The sequence below is a fragment of the Emys orbicularis genome, chromosome 19 (genome assembly GCF_028017835.1).
Source record: "Emys orbicularis isolate rEmyOrb1 chromosome 19, rEmyOrb1.hap1, whole genome shotgun sequence".
NCBI lineage: Eukaryota > Metazoa > Chordata > Testudines > Emydidae > Emys > Emys orbicularis.
The window spans coordinates 9,555,544-9,582,099 of record NC_088701.1 but is presented as its reverse complement, the minus strand read 5'-3'; the positions used below and the strand labels follow the sequence as shown (position 1 = coordinate 9,582,099).

The 26,556-nt window shown below is 43.8% G+C and overlaps 1 pseudogene; it reads right to left on the bottom strand.

Annotated features, from left to right (window-relative positions):
- The window catches only part of LOC135892053 (bromodomain-containing protein 4-like), a 146,521-nt pseudogene that overhangs the window by 24,397 nt on the left and 95,568 nt on the right, over positions 1 to 26,556 (bottom strand).

Sequence of the window (26,556 nt, the reverse complement as noted above, 5' to 3'; positions counted from 1 at the left end):
ACATTCTTCCTGAGATATGCCAGAACAATTGTGCATTTAGTAAAAACCCTGGGGGCAGAAGAGAGGCCAAATGAAGCACCGTGTACTGAAACTGGCATTCTGCCATGATGAACTGAAGGAATTTTCTGTGACTTGGTATAATTGCACTCCTGGGGGAATTCTGTGCCAAAAATTTACAAATTCTGCACTAAAAAAGAGAAAGTTACTCATCTTGTGCAGTAATGTAGGTTCTTTGAGATGTGTCCCTCTATGGATGCACCACTCTAGGTGTTCGGGCACCCCTGCACTCATAATCAGAGATTTATGGTAGCAGTGCCTGGCAGGATCACACATGCGCAGTCCCCGTCTTGCGCTGCTTCAGGTGGTTAATTAGCGCTGTGCGATAAACTCCCCCTCAGTTCCTTCTCTACTGCAGAGCCTAGCAATAACTCTGAAGTAGTTATTGCAACGTTACTGCACAAGGGAGTAACTTTCTCTTCAAGTGATGTCCCTGGGTGATTTCAGAGCAGTACCCTTCGGAAGGCTTCGGAGTTGAAGTCGTAGCAGACGAAAGCACAGTGAGTCCAAACAGGGCATTGGAGGTTGCCTGTTGTTCTAAAGTGTAATGTTGAGTAAATGTATGGGCTGACACCTAGGTTGTGGTCTTACAGATTTCCGCAACAGGGACACTGTTAAGAAACGCTACAGAGGTCGATAAGGCTCTGGTGGAATGCGTGTGAATCCCCATAGGGCAGTGGTGGGCAACCTTTGGCCCGTCAGGGCTATCTGCTGTCAGGCCGTGCGACAGTTTGTTTACATTGCCCGTCCGCAGGCACAGCCGCCCGCAGCTCCCAGTGGCTGCGGGAAGCAGCAGTCAGCATGTCCCTGTGGCCTGTGCCACTTCCCGGAGCTCCCATTGGCCGGGAACAGTGAACCGCGGCGATTGGGAGCTGCAGGTGGCCGTGCCTGTGGATGGTCAGTGTAAACAAACCATCTCGTGGCCCGCCAGCGGATTACCCTGATGGGCCGTTTGTGGCCCACTACTGCCGTAGGGGGTTGTTGACCACATTGGGAGTAACAGTTTTATGCAATCTGAAATCCATTTGGAGAGACTCTGTGTAGATATGGCGTTCCCTTTGGATCGTTCAGTGATTGAGACAAACCGTTTCCGAGACTTACAGAATGCTTTTGTTCTAAGTAGAAAGCAATTGCCCTGTGTACACCCAGGGTACATAGTGTGGATTGTTGTCTATCCTGGTGGGGTTTAGGATAGAATGTCAGAAGGTAGATAGGCTGGTTGAGGTGAAAAGATGAGGCAATCTTGGGCAAAAACTTAGGATTTGGTCTCAAAAACTTTATCTTTGAAAAAGACTGTCTGGCAGATCTGCCAAAAGAGAACCCAATTCTCCCACCCATCTGGCAGATGTAATGGCAATGAGGATCACTACTTTCATAAAAAGATGTAACAAAGAGCATGTCGCCATGGGTTCAAATGGAGGGCCAGTTAGGACTTGGAGGATAGGTTGAGTCCCATGGTGGGGTAGGTTCTCTCACTTCAGGATAGAAATTGCTGAGGCCTCTGAGGAATCTTTTGGTGAGTGGGTGAGCAAATATGGAGAATTCATCTACTTTGCTGTGGAACGCTGTGATAGCGGAGAGCTGCACTTAACTGAGCTCATGGAGAGGCCTGACTTCTCAATATTCCAATAGTCCAATATTCAGGGTAAAGAGGCTGACACAGCCGGAATTCATTTTTGTTGGCACATGCCTCAAATTGTTTCCATTGGTGGAGGCAGTTGGTGTGGCTGGTTGTTCTGTGACTGTGTTTTGTACTTCATTGGAACACGTTATTTCAGGTTGCTTGAGCCATGGAGTAGCCACGCGTTGAGATGGAGTCTTTGGGGATCTGGATGAAGAACGTGACCTGCATCCTGAGATAGGAGACGAGGCAGAAGCGGAAGCATCCATGGTGGGGATACTGATAATTTGAGACGGTAAGGATACCAAGTTTGGCAAGGCCACGTGGGGGCTATTAGAATTACCCTGGAGTTGTCCTGCCTGATCTTGTGGATCACCAAGGCCAAAAGGGAGGTTGGGGGAAACGCATAAAGGAGAGGAGTGTTCCACTTCATGAGGAAGGCATCGCCCAGAGAGTGGCGACTGAGCCTCCCCCCAGAGCAGAACTGTGGGCATTTGGTGTTTTGTGTGGCTGCGAACAGGTCTATTGTCAGGAATCCCCAATGTTTGAAGATGTCCCAGAGCATGCGTGTTGAGTTTCCACTTGTGGTCCTGGGAGAAATTCCTGCTTAATGGATCTGCCGTGGTGTTCTGGAAGCCATGTAGGCATGTTCTGGCGGGGACTTGTGGGCTGATTTGTACTGTAGCAATCAGGTTGGTCAATGTGAGGAATCGCTGTTGTGGTAGAGAGGCCATCGCCTCGAGAGAGTTGAGGAAGACTCCAATGAACTCTATTTGTTGCACGGGTATTAGTGTGGACTTTTGGCATTTATTTAGGGCAGGGGTGGGCAAACTTTTTGGCCCGAGGGCCACATCTGGGTGGGGAAATTGCATGCAGGGCCAAGAATGTAGGGCTGGGGTTGGGTTGTGGAAGGGAGTGCGGGGTATGGGACGGGGTGCAGTGTGCAGGAAGGGACTCAGGGCAAGGGGTTGGGGCAGAGGAGGGGTGTGGGGTGTATGAGGGGGCTCAGGGAAGGGGGTTGGGGTGCAGGAGCGGGGGCACAGTGCAGGAAGGGGCTCTGGGCAGGGGGCTCAGGGCAGGGAGTTGGGGTGCAAGAGGGGTTCAGGTGCGCTTGACAGCCCTAGTGGAAAAGGTTTTTTTGGGGGGAGGGGCTGAGGGGTGGGATTGTAAGGGAGTTGGGGAACCTTCCCCATGCAGATCCTGGCTGACCCCAAGCCTCTCCCATTCAGTCAGGCACATCTGCCCCTGTCCCCGCACCTCCCATCCCCAGGGGTCTCTACAGCCTCCTTCCCCATCCCCATGTGTCCCTGCAGTCCCCCTCCCCCATCCCGTCTCAATGCTGTCACCCCACTAGCTCCTGAGCCCGCGCCCCAGTCTGCCCCCCCACTAGCCATTCTGAACCCATGTCTGTTACCCCCCAGCAGCCCCATGTGCCCCACTCTGTTCTAACCTGGCTCCATGGGCACGGTGCTGTGATGAACTTCTGCTCCTGGGGGAATTCTGCAGCACTGGGCACGCACAGAATTCCCCCAACACAGAAAATACATTCTGCCCCCAAAGTGCTGCAATTCTGCCTTCTGCCCACCAGAGGCCGCTGTGGCACCAGAACAGCCAGCTGCGTTCATGCTGCTGGTTCTTCTGGCGCCACAGTGGACTCTGGTGGGCGAAAGGCAGAACTGCAGCACTTCTGGGGCAAAAATGTAATTTCTGCTGAAAAAAATTTCTGCGGGACACATGAATTCTGCATGTCTGTAGATGCACAGAATTCCCCAGGAGTAAATAATTGCCATGTGAAAGTAGGTGTCCTGAAGCTCCAGAGCATGCAGGGAAGACAGTCTATAGAGTGACCATTCAGAACCCCATGTACCTGATGTATTTGTTGAGGCCTTACTTCTACTCCCAGTACTTCCTGGTATCCAAAGGAGAAGCTATGCCCCGTGTTCCAGTGGAACCTTCCCCACTGCTTCCAAAGGCAGCAGAGAGTAGACCTCCTCGAGGAGCAGTATCTCATGAGAGGGGTCCCTGAAGAGGGACAGGGAGGGAGGGTTGGGAGGTGGTGTAGAGAGGAACTGGATGGCATAACCCAATCTGACGGTACTTAGGACCCCGCTGTCAGTAGTGATTGAACCCCAATCACTGTGAAAGAGGGCCAGCCTGTCCCCAAAAGAGGGAGATGAGGAGGAAGGAGCAATGACTAGGACAGTGCTCTGGAGCAAGGAGTCAAATGGGCACTTGGAAAGGCACCAGGGAAAGGTGTGGGGACTGGCCAAACCCCAAGCCCAACAGCTTCCTCCTGTGGGATCTATCCCTCTTTCTGGTGTAATCCTGTGCCTCAGGGCATGTCTACACTTACCTCCGGAGAGATCGATCCAGAGGGGGTCGATTTATCGCGTCTAGTGAAGATGCGATAAATCGACCGCCGAGCGCTCTCCCGTCGACTCCGGTACTCCACCAGAGCGAGAAGCGTAGGCGGAGTCGACGGGGGAGCATCAGCAGTCGACCTACCGCAGTGAAGACAATGTAAGTAGATGTAAGTACGTTGACTTCAGCTATGTTATTCATGTAACTGAAGTTGCGTAACTTAGACCGATCCCCCCCAATGTAGACCAGGCCTCAGAGGAGGGAAAGGCTGGCCAAATGTGCACTGCAGACAATACTGCTGCCGCTGGATGCCACAGTGGCGCCTCTGCAGCCTGAAGGACTGCAGGGTAGTCCTGGAATTCTTAAAGGACCGCAGCGTCTCCTCAGTTTTGTCTGAGAACAGTGTTCAGCCGTCGAAGGCCAAAGAAAGCCAGGAACCCCATCTCATGGTGACCACATAGGCCACCCACCCTGGCCGAGGTGTTCATGATATCGAGTGTGGATTACAAAAGGCATCTTAGCCACCAAGCAGCCCTCAGTGACAAATACCAGAAAATTCCTCCTGACATAGCTGTCCAGTTAACAAAACTGTACTTGGACAGCAAGGCTTGCTGATTGGCAATTCACATCTGTAAGGAAAAGGTGGTGTAAATCTTCCTGCCCATGAAGTCCAATCGTTTAGAATCCCTAATCTTTAGGGGTGAACTTAAACCTGCCCTGCTGGGCTCTGTTGTTCACTGCAGTTACAACTACTGAATTTGGGGCCAGATGGGAGTTAAACCCCTCAAATCCCAGCATGGGAATGAAATAGTGCTTTTCTATGTGCTTAGCTATAGGTGGTGTCAAAGCCAGAGTGCTCCAGAGGGCCTTAGCCAGTTCAAGGAGCACACTGCTGATAGAGAGGGTGACTCTCCCAGGGGCACAGAGCTGTAAAATGTCCATCAATTTGTGGGGGGTTCTCTTAAAAACAACAACAAAAAACAAAAAACAAACTCTGCTTGGATACCAAGAAAAGCAGCTACATACTGCAAAAGGACTTGGTACACCTTAAAATCCAGTACCAAAGGGGAAGATGAGCCATGCAGCACAGCATCATCTGGAGATGAAGATGAGGCCCTTAACTGAGCCAAAGCCGGATCTTGTTCCAGGGATGACGGACCCAGATGGAACAACTCTGGACGCGCCACAGGGAGGACTGCCAGTGCCTTGGCCTGCAGTGGATCGAGGGTCACCACCACAGACTGGCCAGCAATCTTGCCTTTGAGCAAGATGAAGAGTAGGACCTCTGCGACCGAGGAGTGTCCCACGGATTCCACTGACATGGATAAGGCACTGGTGGCCAACAGGTGCAGGGCCAGGGACCTCCGTCCTGAGCATGAGATGTGCGCCAATCCGGTTACATGTAACAGTCCATCAGTGGCCCTCAATGCTGGTCGGGCAATGGAGAGTGGGAGGATGACAACCCTGACTCAAAGGAGCCTCAGGATTCCGGAGATAAGGGCAGTGCCAAACCAGAGGGAGCAAGTAGATGTTTGACTCGTCTACTGTCCAGAATGAGGCAGGAAACAGAGCTGCCAATGGAAGCAATACCATTGGTACCAAGCATGCCAGTGCTTGAAGCAGTGTCAGTCCCGAAGTGAACAGTGGTACCAGAGTGTCTGATGGCACCGTCAAGAGTGGTGAAAGCCACCATGGAAACATCTGCTGTGCCGACTGCAGCAGTGCCGAGGAGGTTCCTGGTACCGGGGTCCCACGTACCAATCAGAGTACCAGCCCTATTTCCACAATTTGTGGAAGGGGAACATTGGGGCGCAGTGTCAACAGACCCAAGGATTCAGTAGCTTGTTCAATAGAAGGGGCTACAGTTGACAGAGACTTGGCAAAGTCCTGGACCAAAGGAGAGGTCAGGACTGAAAGGCAGAAGGAGGTCTGTAGCTAATTGGTATGCTGCCGACGCAGAAACAGTCGGTACTGGCATCTCCCTCATCAGTACCAGACTCAATGGATGTCCAGAGGCTGGAACCAAAGTCAACGGTAAAGGGTTTCTCACCTCCCTACTAGGTACCGGGGAACGGTTAGAAGCACCAGCTCCATGCTGTTCCATGCTTTTCCTGGGGGAGGTGGAAGAGTCACCACAAAACCTGGAGCAGTCCCTATTGGCGGATGTGATTGCAGAGCCATTGGCCATTATCTTTGAAAACTCATGGCAATCGGGGGAGGTCCCGAATGACTGGAAAAAAGCTAATGTAGTGCCCATCTTTAAAAAAAGGGAAGGAGGAGGATCCGGGGAACTACAGGCCAGTCAGCCTTACCTTAGTCCCTGGAAAAATCATGGAGCAGGTCCTCAAGGAATCAATTTTGAAGCACTTCAAGGAGAGGAAAGTGATCAGGAACAGTCAGCATGGATTCACCAAGGGCAAGTCATGCCTGACAAACCTAATTGCCTTCTATGAAGAGATAACTGGCTCTGTGGATTAGGGGAAAGCAGTGAACATGTTATTCCTTGACTTTAGCAAATCTTTTGACACTGTCTCCAACAGTATTCTTGCCAGCAAGTTAAAGAAGTATGGGCTGGATGAATGGACTATTAGGTGGATAGAAAGCTGGCTAGATCGTCGGACTCAACGGGTAGTGATCAATGGCTCCATGTCTAGTTGGCAGCTGGTATCAAGCAGAGTGCCCCAAGGGTCGGTCCTGGGGCCGGTTTTGTTCAATATCTTCATTAATGATCTGGAGGATGGTGTGGATTGCACCCTCAGCAAGTTTGCAGATGACACTAAATTGGGAGGAGTGGTAGATACGCTGGAGGGTAGGGATAGGATACTGAAGGACCTAGTCAAATTAGAGGATTGGGCCAAAAGAAATCTGATGAGGTTCAACAAGGACAAGTGCAGAGTCCTGCACTTAGTAAAGAACAATCCCATGCACTGCTACAGACTAGGGACAGAGTGGCTAGGCAGCAGTTCTGCAGAAAAGGACCTAGGGGTTACGGTGGATGAGAAGCTGTATATGAGTCAACAGTGTGCCCTTGTTGCCAAGAAGGCTAACGGCATTTTGGGCTGTATAAGTAGGAGCATTGCCACCAGATCGAGGGACGTGATCATTCCCCTCTATTCGGCATTAGTGAGGCCTCATCTGGAGTACTATGTCGTTTTGGGCCCCACACAACAAGGAGGATGTGGAAAAACTGGAAAGAATCCAGCGGAGGGCAACAAAAATGATTAGGGGGCTGGAGCACATGCTTTATGAGGAGAGGCTGAGAGAGCTGGGATTATTTAGTCTGCAGAAGAGAAGAATGAGGAGGGATTTGATAGCTGCTTTCAACTACCTGAAAGGGGGTTCCAAAGAGATGGATCTAGACTGTTCTCAGTGGTACCAGATGACAGAACAAGGAGTAATGGTCTCAAGTTACAGTGGGGGAGGCTTAGGTTGGATCTTAGGAAAAACTTTTTCACTAGGAGGGTGAAGCAGCTCTGGAACGGGTTACCTAAGGAGGTGGTGGAATCTCCTTCCTTAGAGGATTTTAAGGTCAGGCTTGACAAAGCCTTGGCTGGGATGATTTAGTTGGGCATTAGGTCCTGCTTTGAGCAGGGGGTTGGACTAGATGACCTCCTGAGGTCCCTTCCAACCCTGATATTCTATGATTGGTCTTATGAGACCGTCTCCTCGGCACAGTCAACAGGGAAGAGCCCCTATTGAAGTACCTGCTCCAGAATGTGAAGTGGCAGTGCTGTTGGAGCCCAAGGGCAACCTCTGACCCTCTGAGGGCCTTGGAACCAAAGCAGGCCGCATGGCCTGTTCGAGCAGGCGCTTCTTTAGGCGAAGGTCCCGAGCCACTTGAGTCAGTTTCTTAAAAACTGATCGGCAGATTGCGCAATGCTTCTTGACATGGGCCTTGCTACCGGGGATCGCTTCCCCACATGAAAGACAATGTTTAAACCCCAGGAGGGCATCACTGCGGAAACAGACTGGTAACACAAACTACTCTAACATTAAGAGTACTACTAACTATATACAAGAGAAAAAACTAAATTAGTTGAGAGGTTGAGACCACACAAAGCTCCGACTCCAGTCATGGGCGGTAAGAAGGAACTGAGGAAGGGTCAGGACAGCACTGCCTCATGTAGCCAGGACTATAACCACAAGGTGCGAGTGCCACCCCTCTACAGGTACTGCTGGGCAAATTTCTCCTGTTCTGGTGTGCTGGGGAGACACACACCTACATGGAATACATGGCTGCATCTACTCCAAGAAGAAGAAAGGGCTACAGCTTTAGACACACAGCATTGCCCATTAAGTGCTTACCTGGAGGAGAGACTACCGCATGTTGGTTCAAGTGAGGAGGAGTGCTATGCTCAGGTTGCTGGGGGAGATGGGGTGGCATCTCTGGCTGAGGAAGATGCATGATGGGCTGGGTGAAATGTGTGATAGTGTCAAACATGTTCCCTGGGAGCGGATGCTCCATGATGGGGACCTGTGCAGGTACGAAAGGAGGGGGAGAAGACTTCATCGGAGGCGGTGCTTGTTGAGGGACAGGCTGTGGAGGCAGTGGTTGCATCTGCTGCTGCTGCACCTGCTGATGGTGGTGGTGGTGATGCTAGGGAAGACAAAAACTCATGAGATCAGCAGAACACCACCTCATTTAAGTTTCCAGCCTTGTGTCATCTGGTATGCAGGGAGGCAGCTCAGAACAATTCCAGACATCAATAATGGAGGGACTGAGCCTGTGGTTGACTATAAGCTCCTGATCTAAAAGGGAGATCTAAATAAGAGTATTGTTTTAACAGCCTGTGTGCCCGGCCCAGCCCAACCTCTCTGATGATTCGGCGGTCAATGTATACTGAGGACGCTAATTCATAGGAATTCTCTCATGGCTCCAGGAGGGAGGCTTCTCCAAAACTCACCTTTTTTTGCTCTCTCCCAGAGTGCCCTTTCTTCTTCAATTTTGGTGCCATTTCTGTGGAGAAAGGAAGAAGGGATAATAAAAGGGTTAGCATCCACGTGCTGCTCTTCCAGGAATCACTGACACAAATATGGGAGCAACTAATATTACTGATCTCAGTTACAAGTACAACACTTAAATCACAGGAAGAGTAGCGAAGTTTTGGTGCTCACTGCAAACTGCTCTCTCTGAAGCACTCACGAAGAACACATTTTCAGACACAAAAACAGGCAGCTTTTCCCTGATTTTACCTTTGCAACTTACTACAGAGTCCTGAGGAAAGAAATTCAGTTTCCTTGGCTACATCTTTGTTCCTTCACAAAACCAGGAAGGATCAGAACTTTCAAAACATCAACTACAATGATTTACAAAGAAATTTCTTCAAGACTTTGACCAACACTAATTCTTCGGCCACAGGCCTTTGGGACACCAAAGTGACAGATTATAAGAATTGGTTAGCCCTTGCCTATATTAGAGTTTCTTGGAAATCTCTCACCAGTGCAGTGCCACCGGTGGTAACCAAAGTGGGAGTTGGTGTGGATAGGACTCAGGGAGCTGCCAGAATTTGTGTCATGGTGTCTTCTATACCCATGCTGACCAGTGTTAGATAACGGTGGTAAAAATGCCAGTGGTCTACTGAAAATACTTCCATTGCTACCATTGGTGGAGCTGGAATGATAGAAAAATCTTTCAAATAGCCTATTGGAGATACAACCTGACAGGGCTGCAGAGAGCTGGCTGTGAAGCAAGTGTTTTCACAGCTCATTAGTTAGCTCAAGAGCACTTATTTGAACATTACAATGTCAGTGATGGAGAAGAGAAAATAAATAGACAGCAGCCATGATAGAACAGATGCAACACAGAAAGCCATCCTTCCTCTCACACTGGAGAATTGTTAAGAGTTTGCATCCAAGGGCCTCTTGCTGTTTAAACAAGAAGAGGGCTTAAACTCACCGCTTTCTATCAGAGGTCATACTGGGAGTCAAACAGAAGAAACTTTCTTCTCCACCCTAAAACAAAACTGTCTGGGACTTTCAGCAGCTTTCACTACCAGTCAGCCTCTCTCCATTGGTGAAAATTTGTTATATATTAGAGCTTCCCAAGACTTCCTTTGCAGCTTACATCAGAGTTTATTAAATCAACAACAATGAAAGGCACAATATTGACCATCTGGCTTAAATTTCCTCCCCTGGAGAATTCCAGCCAAACACCTGAATCAATTCCCTTGCTTGAACATGTTCTACTTCATCATTATTTGGCACGCCCAGTGGTGTGGGGTTAAGACTCAAGCACTACCCCTGAACATGGGTTTAAAACAGCCTTGGCAAAATTCTAGTGGCCCATTCATGCCCCAGGTGTTTTTGTTTTTTTTTTAAATCGGTAAGTAAAGTATTCCTATTTTCACCACCGTGAATCCTCATGGGAGGGGACAGGCAAATATGGTAGAATTTGTACTTAGGCTGGTAAATTGAAGCCAGACTAGATAATCACTTTTGTACCTTCCGGCCTTGGAATCTATGAAATTTTCATAATTTTGCAAGGCCAACACAAAGTCAAACCATTTTGTAGCAAAATGTAAGATGATCTAGTAAGTATTCAGACCCCCTTCCTATGTATATCATGCTTCCTTCATGTGTGTCTCTCATTATGAGTTTCCCTGTGGTAGAAGGTAAATCCAGCACAATTAAAGAACTCCTGGTGGTCCCTGCAGCCACCAGGGTCTATCATTACAGGGATTCCCTACGCTTTTCAGGAAGTGATCTCATTTTACCAGAGCAAGACCTCAAGTGTGTTGACAGACTCGCATTCAACTGTTCACATTTTCCATGGTTCAGGCTGTTTTCGTGACCACTAGGAACAGCCCAAGCTCAGCTGCAGGTCAGAACATGTCCAAGAGTAAATGGAAGGTGGGTAGCAGAGATCCTCATTGCAGTATTGGGAGATGAAGCATCAACACCATTGGTTGGGGCCACTAGTCATTTGAGGACTACTGTACAAATCTGACACTTTGCCAGTCTAACTTGGTACGAATAATTACTTAACTAGGCCTTGACCCAGCAGAAGACATTTCAAAGAGCCAATAAAACCTCAGTAAATTACATGCATTAAAGCTCATGTGCTAAACATCCATACAGAAGTGGATGGAACAAAAAATAAACAATCCTTTGCACTTTTCCTCCGAGGCTCTCCAACCGTTTTACAAATGGGGCCAAGTATCATCATTCCCATTTTACAGATGGGGAATCTAAAACATGGGAGGTTTAACGTCTCTCTTGAAACTGTACATGGTAGAGCTGAAAACTGGATCCCAGTCCAGTGCATTTTCCACTGGACTAAAATTGAAAAATGATTATGGTTAATCTGCTTGCAGACTTGTTTAAAAGAGTAGATTTTGACTTAAATATACAAAGCCATTGTAACCAGCCACTTTGACGTTACTTTGCACAAAGGAGAAAGAGAGAGTGGTTGATGTTTTCTGCTATTAAGTGACTTGCCCCACATAGACTTTCCCCATCTGAGTCAAAAACCCAGGTAACCGAGAGAGAGGCTGAGAGAGAATTAATCACAGGAACACCACACCAATCAACTGAAGAGTCACCACTGAGCCACTGAAAGGCAAGAAAGAAACACAGCAACATGTAGGTCTTCAGGAAAATCATGTTTTACAACTATTCACTGAGGTCTTTTCTGAGTTCCTACTCTATGACTGAGGGCAGAAAATAGAAGCCCCATACTAATCAGTAAACTAAAATCAAATTTACAGAAAAGTCATCAAAATGACAGATGTCAGTCTCTGTAACAGTTAAGTATCTAAGAGACTGGTCTGCTTTACTGTGAGCCATACACTATGTGAGGGGTTTGCAAATGTGCTTTGGAGCCTGTAACTGCCACATTCTTATCTGATGCAAGTGTAATATATATAGCAAACAGAACCTGATTCACTTTGCTATAAACATTCTACTTGCTGATCCACTTTTACCTTGTCTGCATCACAAGAAACTTCCTACCATGCATACCAAACTAGGAGGAAACTGAATAAGCTGTGTGGCTGGGGAAAAAAAGTTACTGAAGGAACCAATATTTCTGTCATGTTCCATTTATTCAGAAGAAAAAATACCAATGGGAAGAAATCAAAGGATGGGATACAAACAAATGTGGGGGGTTCCAGGAAAGGAGGAGTTTTGTAAAAGGACACCACCACTTGAGGGGAAGAGACAAGGAAAACTATGAAATATTTGATCTTTGCAAATCAATGGGATTTGAGAGAATTCCTCTCGACAAGTTGCAGATTCGCTGCATAAGTACACAAGGAAGTTGCACTAGTAAACATTATCAGCGAAAAGGCAATTAAGCCAGTGTCACTCCTATGTGAATGGGACTGGAAATGGGAGATTATACATAGACAGTCCCCAGTTTCAGGAGTCAGCCAAAAATGCCATGTTTAATATATAACATTTCTCATTTGTACTTTATGTCAGAGACCCCCTAGCTTCATGGTTTCCATGCAGCTGATCAACATGTGTGTGTTTTGCAATAGTAAAGGTGTGAAAAAGAGGGACTATCAGACATGTTATAAGGCTGTGTGCAAGTATCAACCCTGAAAAGCAGTTAAAAAGGTACCAAGTGGTGTCACTCTGACCTAGTTGCTTCTTTGTACAGGTGTTTGCTCTCACTCCTATATTCCTCAGAGGTGTGATGGCTAGCTTCTAACCAAGCTCCTCAGAAGCGGCACGTTTGCTTACTGGTGTGCATATTTCTTGTAATGATATTGTCTTTAGTTTAAACTGAATTATTGACAAACTATCACATGTTTAGCCAAGATACTGGACCATGCTCTGCACACAGATAAGAGAAAATGGTTTGGTCTGGATTGACAAGAAGCCCCATTCACTTTATATTGCTCTGAGCAAACGGTTGTGCATCTCCTGGTTTGTTTGGATCAGCAGTTCTGTTTAATATTAGACTCACGGGTGTGATTCCGTGGGACTAAAGAAGCTATGGACACAGCTCCACTCCGCTCCACTCCAGCCAGCCACAGTACACTAACCTTCTGGCCATTTAACTAACCAGGAGGTCTCCAGAAATGCAAGAACAGGCAAACAAAAGACAATGTTATAAAACGTGGCCCAGAAAATCACTTTTCAGTTTTACTCTGAATAGTCACATCAGCTATTTTAGAGATAAAATTTTGCTGCTTTTTATTCTTATTAACCCTGCAGAGCCAACACAGCCAAGACTGACTGAGCTGCTGATTCTATTCCATCTTGTGTATCTACAAAATTGCTTATTAAGTTCCAAATCAGTGTTACACCTATGGAAGTCCATGAAAGGCACCAAGGGCTCCGCATGAACTAAATCTGGTTCACAGAACCATTATGATGGTTCTCTTCATACTGCATTTCAACTAAGCTTTGGCTCTTAGAGCCCAGGTTGAGATTTCAAGGCTGGTAGTTAGAAAAAAATTTCTACTTGTGCACACAGCACATCTGACACAGAAATCCTCAAGACACAATAAATATGGGATTCCACGATGCCATTCTCACAAAGTCACTTTTCAGAGTAGAAACACTAAGATCAGAGCCCAGTTTCCAGTAAGTGAAGCCTTTGCTTACAATTAACTTATTCTATCAAATAGCTTTCCTCTCTGGAAGGTTCTAGGGTATCTTCCCCACTCTCACAAGTTTTTCCAATTATTAATTAGTTACTTCCCCACACTTTCACTGAGGAAGGTGAAATACTCAATATAATAGTATACAATTATACACTTGGTAAAAATATTCTTTCCATTTTGAAATGACTTCTTAAAACTGCAATTCCATTATACAAAAGGTACATTTTCTGTAGCAAACCAAACACTTTATTTATTTTTATTTAAAAACAAAAATATAAAAAAACTATACAGCTTGTTTTAAAAAAGATTGTGGTTACATTACTGTTAAATCAAAAAGCATGCAGATAAAAATATAAAAATAAACAGATTTGTATAAAGTAATTATTTGTAGATGATAAATGCTAATTGAAGTGCCTTAAAAGGAATCTGAATCAAAATGGCAATGACAGTCCATTCATTGTCAAATGCATTCTTACTTTCTAGGATTACAGTTTTGCTAGTAACATGCAGTTATACATTCCAGTAAAAATCAATCCCAGTTCCCAGCAGTTTATAGAAAAATAAAATACAACAGGAACAATCATGTGATTTGGAGAAAACATTTTAACAATGCTAAGAGACTGCAAGTAAAAACTTTACAAAATAGTTTTGGTTATAAAATAAACTTCCCTTGATAGCACAGAGAACCTCCATACTACCCTGGTATTAGAGATGAGCTCAAAATGTGAATACTGTGTATAAGTGACTCATGGTTTCCAGACTGTGTTGTGGTGCTTTCTTGGCATTTTGCTGGAAGACAATAAAATCTAATTGCTTCCCTTCCCCTGTTGTGCAGGGAGAGCAGATCAACTCATTGTGGCTTCTATGCCACTGACACAGTCATGTAAGGCAGAAGGGTTTCCTAAAAAATGTGGCTAAAGAAAGTTGTTAGCAGTAGCAAGAGCACTAAAGCCCAAGGTTCAAATTGGTCTTGGATAAGATGTATATCTAGCTACAGAAAAAGGGATACCTATATTCTAATGTGCTGGCATATCAGTTTATTGAATTTCTAATGGAACTATCACCTTAGTAGAAAAATGCTGATGCGATATTTGTCAAATTATTACATTAAAAAACACTAGGGTTTTGAAGAAAAAACCCAACAACCCTAATCTTAACAGGGCAAAAGAACAGTGATTAAAAATAGTACTTAGCTTTTCTATGTATCACAGTACATAAACACACTAAGGCCTGGATCCTGCAATCAGTTATGCAAGTGAATAGTTTCTTAAAATAGGATTACACTCAAGTGCAGGTGCCTAGTGGACTTTGAAGCTCTGTATGGTGCTTTACAAATATTAATTAGTTCTCCTCCCTCAATTCAGATGCAACCAGAATCAGCATGTTGTAAACTGACAAGGAGTGGTGTATCAAGATGGTAATTCTTCAGTGGGCTCAAAACCAAAGCAAAGCACTTTTCCTGACGTCTCATTAGAAAATATGGAAACTATGTTTTAAAAAATGAACATCCCCAGTGAAAAGAATAAAGAGAAGAATATTCCATACCCAAACTCCCAACAAAAGAGTTTCTATTAAAATTCACCACATTAAAATAGAATATTAAGCCAAATTTTATACAGTTATCAGAACAGTAAGGGTGCAAATTTGATCAGTCATAGAGCCTTGACAGTTGAATTTCAATAGTCAACTCCCCAACTGCACAGTTCTCCGAGTAACTACTCAAGTGGTTTGCAGGACCATAGATATAGCAGTGCTCTTCTGCAAAGCCCCTTTACTGATGCTTAGGGCCCTACCAAATTTATGGCCACGAAAAAAGTTGTCATGGACCGTGAAATCTGGTCTCCCCCTGTGAAATCTGATCTTTTGTGTGCTTTTACCCTATAGTATACAGATTTCACAGGGGAGACGAGCTTTTCTCAAATTGGGGGTCCTGACCCAAAAGGGAGCTGCGGGGGGGGAGGGGGGTGTCAAGATTATTTTAGGGGATTCATAGTACTGCCACCCTTACTTCTGCGCTGCCTTCAGAGCTGAGTGGCTGGAGAGCAGTGGCTGTTGGCCGGACGCCCAGCTTTGAAGGCAGTGCCCTGCCAGCAGCAGCACAAAGAAGGGTGGCAATACCATACCATGCCATCCTTACCTCTGTGCTGTTGCTGGCGGTGGCTCTGCCTTCAGAACTGGACTCCCGGCCAGAAGCCGCTGCTCTCCAGCTACCCAGCTCTGAAGGCAGCGCCACCGCCAGCAGCAGCGCAGAAGTAAGGGCATCAGTACCACAATCCCCCCTACAATAACCTTGCAACCCCCCACCCCTTTTTGGGTCAGGACCTCTACAATTACATCATCATAAAATTTCAGATTTAAATACCTGAAATAATGAAATTTATTATTTTAAAAATCCTATGATCGTGAAATTGACCAAAATGGACCCTGAATTTGGTAGGGTCCTACTGATGCTATTAGGAGTGTCCTTGGTGATTAATACAAAGTTAATTCTAGATTCTACTGAGAGAAAATTAATCTCTTATTTTTTCTTCCCCCATTTGGTGTTTCCCAGGGAGGAGCTACAACAGATAGGAGGTAGTGAGCACTTCGAAACATTATCTGCACAGTAAGGCCTTGGCTACACTTGCAAGTTACAGCGCTGTAAAGCCTCCCCCAGCGCTGTAACTCACTCCCCGTCCACACTGGCAGGGCACTTACAGCGCTGTATCTCCCTGGGTACACCGCTGCAGGTACTCCACATCTCCGAGAGGAATAACAGCTGCAGCTGCAGCGGAGGTGGCTACGACTCAGGGGTGTGAGTGTAAACGCTTGCAGGGCTGTACTAATCACCTTGTCAAGTGGTCAGTCCTCTCCATTGTTGTGACCGGCTGCAGGAATGCGGAAGTGCCGGTTTCAAAGCTCATACCACAGAGAAAAGCAAATAGTTTGCAGCTTGCTTTCAGTGAGTAAATGAATGAGCAGGGGGCCGGGAGTTCGGAACTTGCAAAATAGAGAGCTGACACGTTCCAAAAAGCACTCTCTCTCCCCCCACACTCCCTGTCACAATCCACCCCACCCCCCCTTTTGAAAAGCACGTTGCAGCCACATGAATGCTGGGATAGCTGCCCATAATGCACCGCTCCCAACACAGCTGCAAATGTTGCAAGTGTGGCCACACCACTGAGCTGGCAGCTGTCAGTGTGGACAGACTGCAGCGCTTTTCCCTACTCAGCTGTACGAAGACAGGTTTACCTCACAGCGCTGTACAGCTGCAAGTGTAGCCAAGGCCTAAGTTAAGACTACAGGGAATCAAGTTTCCTATTTCAGAACCCAAGGGCCAAATCACCTCTAGGAGTTTAGCAAAGTAAGTTTATTCATATAGAGCCATATGAGCTATTGAAGGTACAACTGTATGAGGGGAATGGTGGCCTCCTGAATTAGTAGGCAGGTCAGCTGCTGTGTACAAGCTCTGCCAATCTGACACCTGGCATTCTGTTCACAAATCACTATGTGTGGATAGGAATGCCTCCTCAGATGCACCATTCAAACTACATCCTGAATGCAGGACACTAGGGTAGAATATCCTAGTTCATCTACATTTCCTAGGTGCCAGATGATCAGGAACTTTGGGCATTAAGCCCACTAAATCTGAATTGGTAGAGACTCCCCACCCATGTGAGAAAAAGAGGATGAGAGGAAGTTTCTGCATAGAGGACCCCCCCACACCAAATCTAGATGCCCCCATTCTCTTAAGTTTCTCAGTCACCACAGTATATCGACGTTGTTAAGGAGTTTGATTGTTGAGAAGGGCAGGGCTGTCAAACATGACTAAAAAGCTACCTGATGCCTGATAAAGACAAAACAGAAGCCAATTAAATTCAAATGGGTGAAGTACTGTTGAGGAGGGAAGTGTTTTCCCCCCTCAGATTCATAAGGAAACAGGAAACTCTATTAAGGAACAGATTACAATTTATCAGGGTCTGAAGTTTGAAAGGTCAGCCATTTAATCCATGCATAAAAATACATATTACAAACACAGAAAAAGTATCTTTCTTTTGCACAACTCACAGCTGAATTGGAGTTGACTCAAAATGTTCAACCCAAAAGTTTACCTCTGAGCTGAGCTACAGCATAGGAAGTTTCAGAACAAAAGCAAAATTTGCGAGAAAGCTGACACAAGTCAAGTTGAAACCTTAATTTTAGTGTTTGTTACCATGGAAATAATTTTAGTAGAATGGTTTCTACATATCAATGGTCTTTGAGGCTTTTCAGGAGTCATCTCAGGCTTGCTAGCTAAGGCATGAACACAAAATAATACTCGAGATCTTTAGATGAGGTATAACATCACAATATTACTTCATTCATTAAAACTATGAAACATGAAACAATAGCTATGAAACATGGAGACCGAGTTCACCACAAGTATTGCCTCCCACATTCCCTTCCTCCCCCCAGTATGAATAAAACTGAGCTCTTTTGCTTCACTAAAGAGGTAAGAGGATACTCAAGCCAGAAAGACCCAGCACTGCACCTCTAAAGATAATTTCTGACTTATTAACGTATATTTGTGTGTTCTGTGAGCTCTAGACACTCTCTGCCATAAAGATGCACCACTGTATATTATAGCCTGATCATTCATGACTGAATGATTAAGATCAAAAGAACAGATATGCTTACAAAACTATTTGTATTCTGTAGAAAAAAGGTTACTTACATGCAACCTCACCTAAGGCTGAAGATACAAAAACCATAACTGAAAGAGGCAATGAAATCTATTCGAAATTTCACGGTACTTGCATAGAAAGTCAGGAGGTAAGAAAGTTACCAGCTAACTTGATGGTCATGTTTAGTCTATATCACAAGTAGGTGTTTCCAGGATGAATAATCTCATTACAATTCATAAAGATACTATCAAAACACAACTAAAATTAAACTGCACTAATCCTTTAATCCTGTACCTCTGTTTTCATAGATTATAAAACTAAGGGACCATTCTGTTCCCCTGGTCCAATTTCCTGCAAAATATCCTCCAGTAATTTGTTTTCTCTACTAATATCAATCTTCAAGGTATTAAATCTTCCAGGGCTGATTTTCAATGTAAGTATAGTACTCATGATTATTAACAAGAATGCTTTATAAATTCTGTTTTAAATTCTAGATTAAGGATTAGCAACAACAGGTGGATTAAAGTGAGTGGAGCAAAATCAACCCAGAATGTAAGTAGCTTTTCAGAAATCTGGACTACAGAGATGAGTCAGGCAGCTGTAAGAGAGCACTGTACTAGTGCATTAAAACCTGTCTTTAGTGACTACGGAGAGTGAACTGCAGGAGATTGGAGCAGAAGTGTAATTTCAGTATAACTAGTTATATAATGTGTACCTATTTTTTCTTATATATTATAGAATTAACTGGTGTGTATTTTTACATGTATCAAAGTGCTTTATGATAAACCAAACCAAGATAAAATAACTTACAATTATAGTATTAAGATTTTTAGATGATTTAAAACTACATATATCTATTGCACAAAACACCAAGTACACCCACCAAACAGCAGCTCAGTGGGTAAAAAAAAGGAAAAACAGAAACCAAGTTATTATAAAAGAGGAGCATAAGAAGCCAGATCTTATTACAAATTGAAGTGCAAAGATTATCAGTAAGATTTTAAATCTAATTTTCCACTTCACCAGTGCAGGTGTTTCCAAGAGTCTCCTATCAGGATATATATTTTGCAACTTCTCCAGAATCATATTGCTCATTTAAACATTACAGAGAGAGAAGCTCAAAGGATGGCCAACGACAGGGCTGTTACAGTAAAGGGTATTGTGAACTAACAATACATTAGTTACATAAGGTGTCAAATATACAATTCTAAAATGTTTAAACAATTACATTTCAGTTCATGGGAAACAGTATTCTATATGTTAATAATTACGTTACTATCCTGCAGTACAGGGTCAAGAAGGGCCCCTATATTTAATCAGAAAAGCAGGAGAAAGATTTAGCAAAACAAACATCACTGTAAATATTCTAGACCAGAAAAATTTAGTTTCTTTTTTTGGTAACAAAGTATTATCAAAACAAGTATATTCATTTGTACATATTCAAAGACTACTAAAAAAAAATCTGGTGACTGTAGCTTTATTATGTGGCAGAAAGCTTGATAAAGAATACAAACTGCATTCAGGGTTGCTGGTTTTTAAAAACAATGTTTAAACTGAGAGAATTATAAACATATTATATGATTAATTTTGGAACAGAAAGTGAAAGATAAGAGCCAACAAGCTAAAACAAAACCAAAAATTGCATCCCAAGGAACATTTGCAATTTCAAAATAAATTTGAAGGGAAAGAAGGCTCACATACCACACACATTGCACTATACCTAGAGGCAGAGTGCTGTCCAATGGCTCTAATGATAGCACTAAATCACTTAATGCCAACATTTTCAAAAACATCTGATTTCCAGTAGCCAACATGGGACACCCTGGCCACGATTTTCAGAGATACTGGGCACCTATTGGGGCGCCAATTCAAGTTAAAGAGCTGGGTGGGGGGGTAGTGGGGGCACCTCAGCACCTGTGATAATCAAGTCCAAAATGGACACCCAAAAACAGAGGCAACCAAAACTAAGAGGCCAGTTTTGAAAACACTGGCCCTGTCATCCCAAGACTGTCAAGATGGAATCAGACTAGGAGATATGGATATGTTTTGGGAAGAGCAGTTTTACAGTCAGTTCTTATAGTTTTATGGAACAGAGAACATTAGAGAAAAAAAGTTCAGTCACGTTTAGAACTCCCCCAAGGAAGTGCAGTTATGGTACACAGTGGAGTACACTGGAGGCACTAATGTGACTGTTATGTTGCAAAGTTGAGCAAACTGTCATCTTACAGATTTCCATACCATACACCACATAAAACTTATAAAGAGCCAAGGTTTTAATTAGCTCTGCCTAGTGACAGCTTACTCAAAATACAAAAACTATAAAGCAATTCATTCTTAAGGATAAAGTGCTCTATGGCAGAAGAACAGAAGAGGTCTGCTCCCTAAGCCAATCACAATCCAAGAGGTCAATTACAGGACAATGAGCAAGTGAAGCTCAATTTCACTCATATCCACCCAATCAAATGAATCAGGTTCCACTGCCTCATTCTCAGGAAGATTATGAAAAACATTTAACTTAGAAATGGTTTTGTCTGGATCATGCACACTTGCCATGGAAAAAGACAGATGAGAACGTACGTTCTGTTTTTACCACATTGTGGCATCTTAGGGTTTGTCTACATACAGGTTTTGCACTGATTTAACTATAGTAGTATAGCCAAATAGTAGTACAAAAACTTCGTAAACCAGGCCAAGATATCCATAACTGTGCTTTTGCAGACAACTGCATCACACTGGGAATAAATTTCTGGGCAAAGAGGAACAATACTTTTTTCATTCCCGTGTCTCAGACCTGAATGAGCAAAGAGTCATGCAAGAAAGACCAGAGAACTTGATTTCTAAACAAGTTTTTCACAGAAGCTTTGGCAGGCCTAAGTCTGCATTAGTCAAATAAAGCCACTGAAATACAACAATTGTACAACAACAGTCTATGGCTTGAGTGTAAATGTGGCAGCTCTGCCTCAAGACTTATCTAGTAGCAGGAGACCATTTTCTTCTAACATTCTCGTCCGCTAACACACACTATGAGGACAGCATTCGCGAACACTGACAGTTATATTTTGACCAGTATTAAATATAATTTCCTCTAAAGAACTATCGTCAGGAGTTCCTTTCAAAAAACTGAATTTAACTTAAAAATATGCTTGACAATATAATGCAACTTAAATGTGTTATATTTAACTACAGTTTAGTGCAGATTTTTCCCCCCAAAGAAAATACAGGCTTAAAATCGGAGTGTTTGTAGGAAGTGTCATCAGTAAGCATCCAAAGCAACTCCTATAAATACTAATCTCTGCTGATTTTGGGGGCGGAGGGGGGGGCAGAAAAGCAGAGGCGACTATTTAGCATACATGTGGGGCTTGTTTTGAAGTTTTAGAGCAGTATGCATTCAGCACCTGTGCTCTTAGGCCTCTCCAAACGCAATGGCAGGCCTGAAAATGTATTACTTCAGTCACAGAATTTCTTACATTACAAGTGCATTTTTATTTACTTTTACTCCTGTTTGCACTTCAGAGTCAATCCAGCTATAGAAGTGGAAGCAGGACTCTTTTCTACCTCATACATCTTCATCAGACATAGTTAACTACGTTAAAGTTGCAGAAACTTTATTACTGGTGATTTATGTGCCAGAAAGAACCCAGCTTAACTTTCAGAACCCACACAGAGCTGGCAGTTCGAGAAAGAATAACTCGAATTCTTAGCTATGCAGCTTTGCTCACTTCGACACACATGAATGCCACTTTAGTTTCTTAAAGTATGGTTCTTCCTCTATTTCAGAAGTGCAAAAACACCCTCAGCTTAACATGCCTAAATCACAAATTCTGAGGGCGTATCAGCTGAGAATAGAAAAGCTATACAAAGTCATTACTGCTCACTAAATTCATCCTACTTTTCCTGAAGAGAATTGTTTCATGCCATTGTTTTTATTTTTTATACATAAACCCACATTTCCTCAGCTGTTGTTCAGCAAAATGCCCTGGTGCAGAAGTCTTCCTGGTGAGAACACTTACACTCCCCAAGAGCAAACTGTAATTTAAAAATATGTAATTACATCACTGGCCAGATAGAAAGTATCTGGGCATATGTTACAGGTTGGCTCTCCCACAGCAAGGAAGAAAAGCAATAAAATCTTGTAATCTTGGGAAGTGCAAGATGCCATACCCCCATTTCCAAGTTTCATATGTCGGGTCCAATACAGGCAACTGCAACATGCAGGATCTACACTGTGTGTACTGTTTTAATTACAAAGACAAAAAAATTAAAGACCAAGCCAGTACTGAAAACATATTTATTTATACAGAAGACAGGTATAGGACTGAGTCTTTAAATAAGCTGCATCTAACCTGTTTCTGAATCTTCACTGTCGGAGGAGCTGGATTCACTGGTGCTCTCAGACTCTGAGGAGGAGAACCCCTTCATTTTAGAGGAACCAGCAATTACATCCACTTTCTCTGCTGCAACAAGATAATAGTACAATATTGTCAAAGGATGACAAAAATAACCCAGAATCCAGTCTTGTGCTGTATGGTCCTCCTGTAATCAACAACGCCCGTAATAGGAATTCTATTGCATGGAGGGCTGCTTGTATGCTGATGCTCTATAGTTGGGGTCATAAGTAGCTTAACTAAGTAAAGTACTATTGCAATTGGGCAAAGCAAACTCACTGCCCTGTTCCCATGTTCGTTCCTAGTCCTAACCCTAGAAGGAAAGGGTACTAGAAATGTTCACACACATTTACTGACTAGATTATACTGGCCCATAATTAATGCATAGTATTTTTTTAAAATAATGCTATTGACCCAATGAATTACAATGGGTCCAAAACTGCATATACTCAATCCTGCACATGACCCAATCCTTCTGCAATCTGTGTTAGAGAAGGCTTTTCATGCATATGCAGCATTTGACATTTACACTTCAAGCTCTAGGCTATTTTTCTTTCCAAAACACCAAAATAAGCTTACAAGTGATGCTTAGGCCAGCAGCACATAGGGCAATTTCACATCTTCTTATGGCTTGCTGAATTCCAAACGTAAAGGTTTTATTCGGATATATCAGTACAAAGAAAAGCATGGGAATGGGATATTGGAGAGTTCTGCAAACTCCCCTCTACGTGCGCAGTCACTTTTGATTCTGTAAGAGGCTTTATTCAACTTTAAAATGCTTTTCTGAGCATTAACCATATATTAAAAACTAAAACAAAGTCCAAAAACAGCTCCAAAAACTGGTGGAAAGAATCCAGGATGGCAGCCCCAGTGTAGTGAGTCTCATGCCTGGGACAATCCAAAATCCAGGCCTATACATGTGCCAACTGTTTCACAGGATGGCACCCCAGTTTGGCATGAGAGCATTCTTTCAGTGAGAAGAGGTGCTTTGGGGCTTTTTTGGCACACTGAAGGTGAGTTTGCAGCCCAGAGCAAATAATGTTGTACAATAAAAGAAAACTAAATGGTTTTTACAAGAAAAGTTTGCATGAGATTGAAACAGCATGTAATATTCCATTTAGCTGGTAGTATGATGTGTCCCTTGTATCAAGTGTTTGGAGTGAAGAAAATATTTACATTAGAGATCAAAGTACAGGGATATTAAGATAAAATGAGCCCTAAATCACAAGCCATTGAGTTAAAGTCCAGTGGTAAGATTTAACACACATGCTGTTGTGCCATTAATCTATCTTTTGATAGAAAAGTAGTAGTTTTGAAATGAGTTCTTCTCTTCCCTGGCATGAGGATATAAATACCTATATACACAGTATGTGCATCATCTCTCTCTACATGTGTGTGTCTGTGTGTGTGCGCGCGTGTGTGTCTCTCTCTCACAAGATTTGCACTACATCGCTGGAATGTGAAGTAAACTGCTTTGAGGATGAAAGGTACCTTGAGGTTTCCTCTTCTTCCGTAAACATGATGTTACATATCTCTCCAACTCCCGCAACGTGGATGGCTTTAATGTCTCAAAGTCAATTTCAATCTCATCAGGATTGGAGTTTTTAAGCGAGGGTTCTCTTGACTGGATGATATGGACAACTCGGCCCAGTTTCTCACCAGGAAGTTTATTAATGTCCAGGCTCAGCTGCCTCTTTTCCTCATAGGACATTGGCTTACACTTGTCCTCCTCCTCAGACTCGTAGACAGGAGGGGGTTTGCTGTTCTTCACCACCACAGGCTCCTTCTTACTACTTAGGAATAATTATAAAACATTATTATAGAAACACCAAAATCGTGAGGAGTTTAAAAAGCAGCAGCTTGATATTAATGTCTTAAATGTAACATTGATTACATTACACTCTAATTAAAAATGATCAAAGTTGTTTGTTTTCAGTAGGCTATTAAGAGTACAATTGGAATGGGTGGGTAAGAGGGCAGAGAGAACAGAACGTGATAGATAGGCGCTCCTTGGTGACATTCATTTTTCAGCATTAAATATATGGATCCCTCTTATGATTTCTGACTTGCTGATCTATATGTGCGTGTGGGAGAGGAGGGGAAGCAAGAAGCAGCAGGCATAAAAAAACAAAACAAAAGAACAACTGTCCTCAGAATAAGTAACGATCTGTTAGAGACTTCATATACTAGGGTTGTGGTTTTATTCTGAGAATACAGAAATTAGACTATCACTGATTTTGAGAAACTAGGTTTGTAGTTATAAAAAGGATGTGTATCTAATTGAAGAGGTCACACTTCAGCCAGATTCATAGCACCTCAGCGTTAACACAGAATGCACAGCCTATGTAGCGAAAGGATTACCAATGAAATTAGAGAAGTAAGAGATCTATTAGGCCACAGTCAGTTCAGTTCCCTGGGAAGAATTTACAACTGAGCTCTACAGTACATTGTCTAGTATTTTATCCAGCCTCAATGCCCTAAATGGGGGGTGGGGGTAGGAGATGAGAAATGGGCTCATATCCCTTACTTTTGACAATTTTGCAGCCTAATCAAGCTCACTGCAAGCAGTTTGTACTTATATGCAAACTACATTTTCCCCTTTCATTTCATCCCATTACCCGAAGTTATGATGCTTTGTTGCACCGTAAATAGTTTCTCCCCCTGGCTGGGGGTTATGCCCTTGAAATACTTGGATATTTTACCTCTGCTGAGTTGTCACTTACCCAACTGTAAATATCTAGCTCATAACCTTTTCCCTGATAAGCCAATCCCTCCAGCACCCAGGAGGGGAAGATAGATGAAATCTAAAAAACTCCAGGATCTGGGATTCAATGTCACAGTGACAATATATAGAGGAACAAAAATTAATTCTCTATCATATCTCATACTGGATACTAATGGCAGCCCCACAAGCCAGACCCAGAAGCACAGGGGTGCATGAGTGAAAACAAGTACTGTCACACTGAGGCACAACGGATTGGGGGCTGCACCAACACGTGTTCCTGGAACTGATACTATCAATGCCAAGGCCCTTACAGAAGCTAGAAACCCCAGAGTGAGCCATCACTACACCACAGGCACTAGGGGTTACTGTTTGAAGTAATCCTGAATGCAAGAAGGTTGTCTCTAACTCTCTATTGTTCCTCAGTGCAGTAAAATACAAAAACTGCAAGATACGACAGACACAAAGCTGACCTTGAGTTACTGCTGTTGCTATTATTTTTCTTGGCCTTCTTGAGTGGTGGTTCCTTGGTTTTACTTTTCTTATTCTCCTCTACTTCTTCCTTCTTTTTGTGCTTCTCTTTTTTCTTTTCTTTCTTGTCTTTCTCCTTTTTCTTTGGTTTGCTCTGCTGTGGCTGGGACAGGGCAGCGAGCTGTTCATGCACTGCTTTAAGCTAAGAGGCAGACACACAAAGATCAAGATACTTTTGCTCTGCATCACCTCCACTCCCATATTCATTCCTTTCTTCTCCTTTCTGGCCTGGCTACTCTCACTTGCTTTCATCTCTTTGAATATTAAGTGGGTCAGTTCTAGATGCTTTTTATTGTACACTGATTTTTTTCCCCATTATACTTTAAAGCACCCTGACCCGCTTGACAGGGGGTAGGAAGTTTTTATAAAGTTACTACTCTCCTCACCTTTCAGCCAAGAACAGACTGCCCACTTCCTCTGCGCCAGTTGGACACTAAATGCTATTGACAATGAATGATTTAATGGACGAGGAGGGCCTGTGAGGCTACAATGATTCAGATGGAGCACTGCCTGTATTCGGGGCTGCACCTCCCTATCAGAGGTGGTGGCTACAGGCCCCATTTTATAAGTTCAGGTGCCACACTTTAGTCTTAAGTTGAGCCAGCCCAAAACTGTATTCTATCCATTCAAGTGACGCTACCTAACTCAAGGCAATGGTATAGTGTGCTGCTGTGATTTTTTT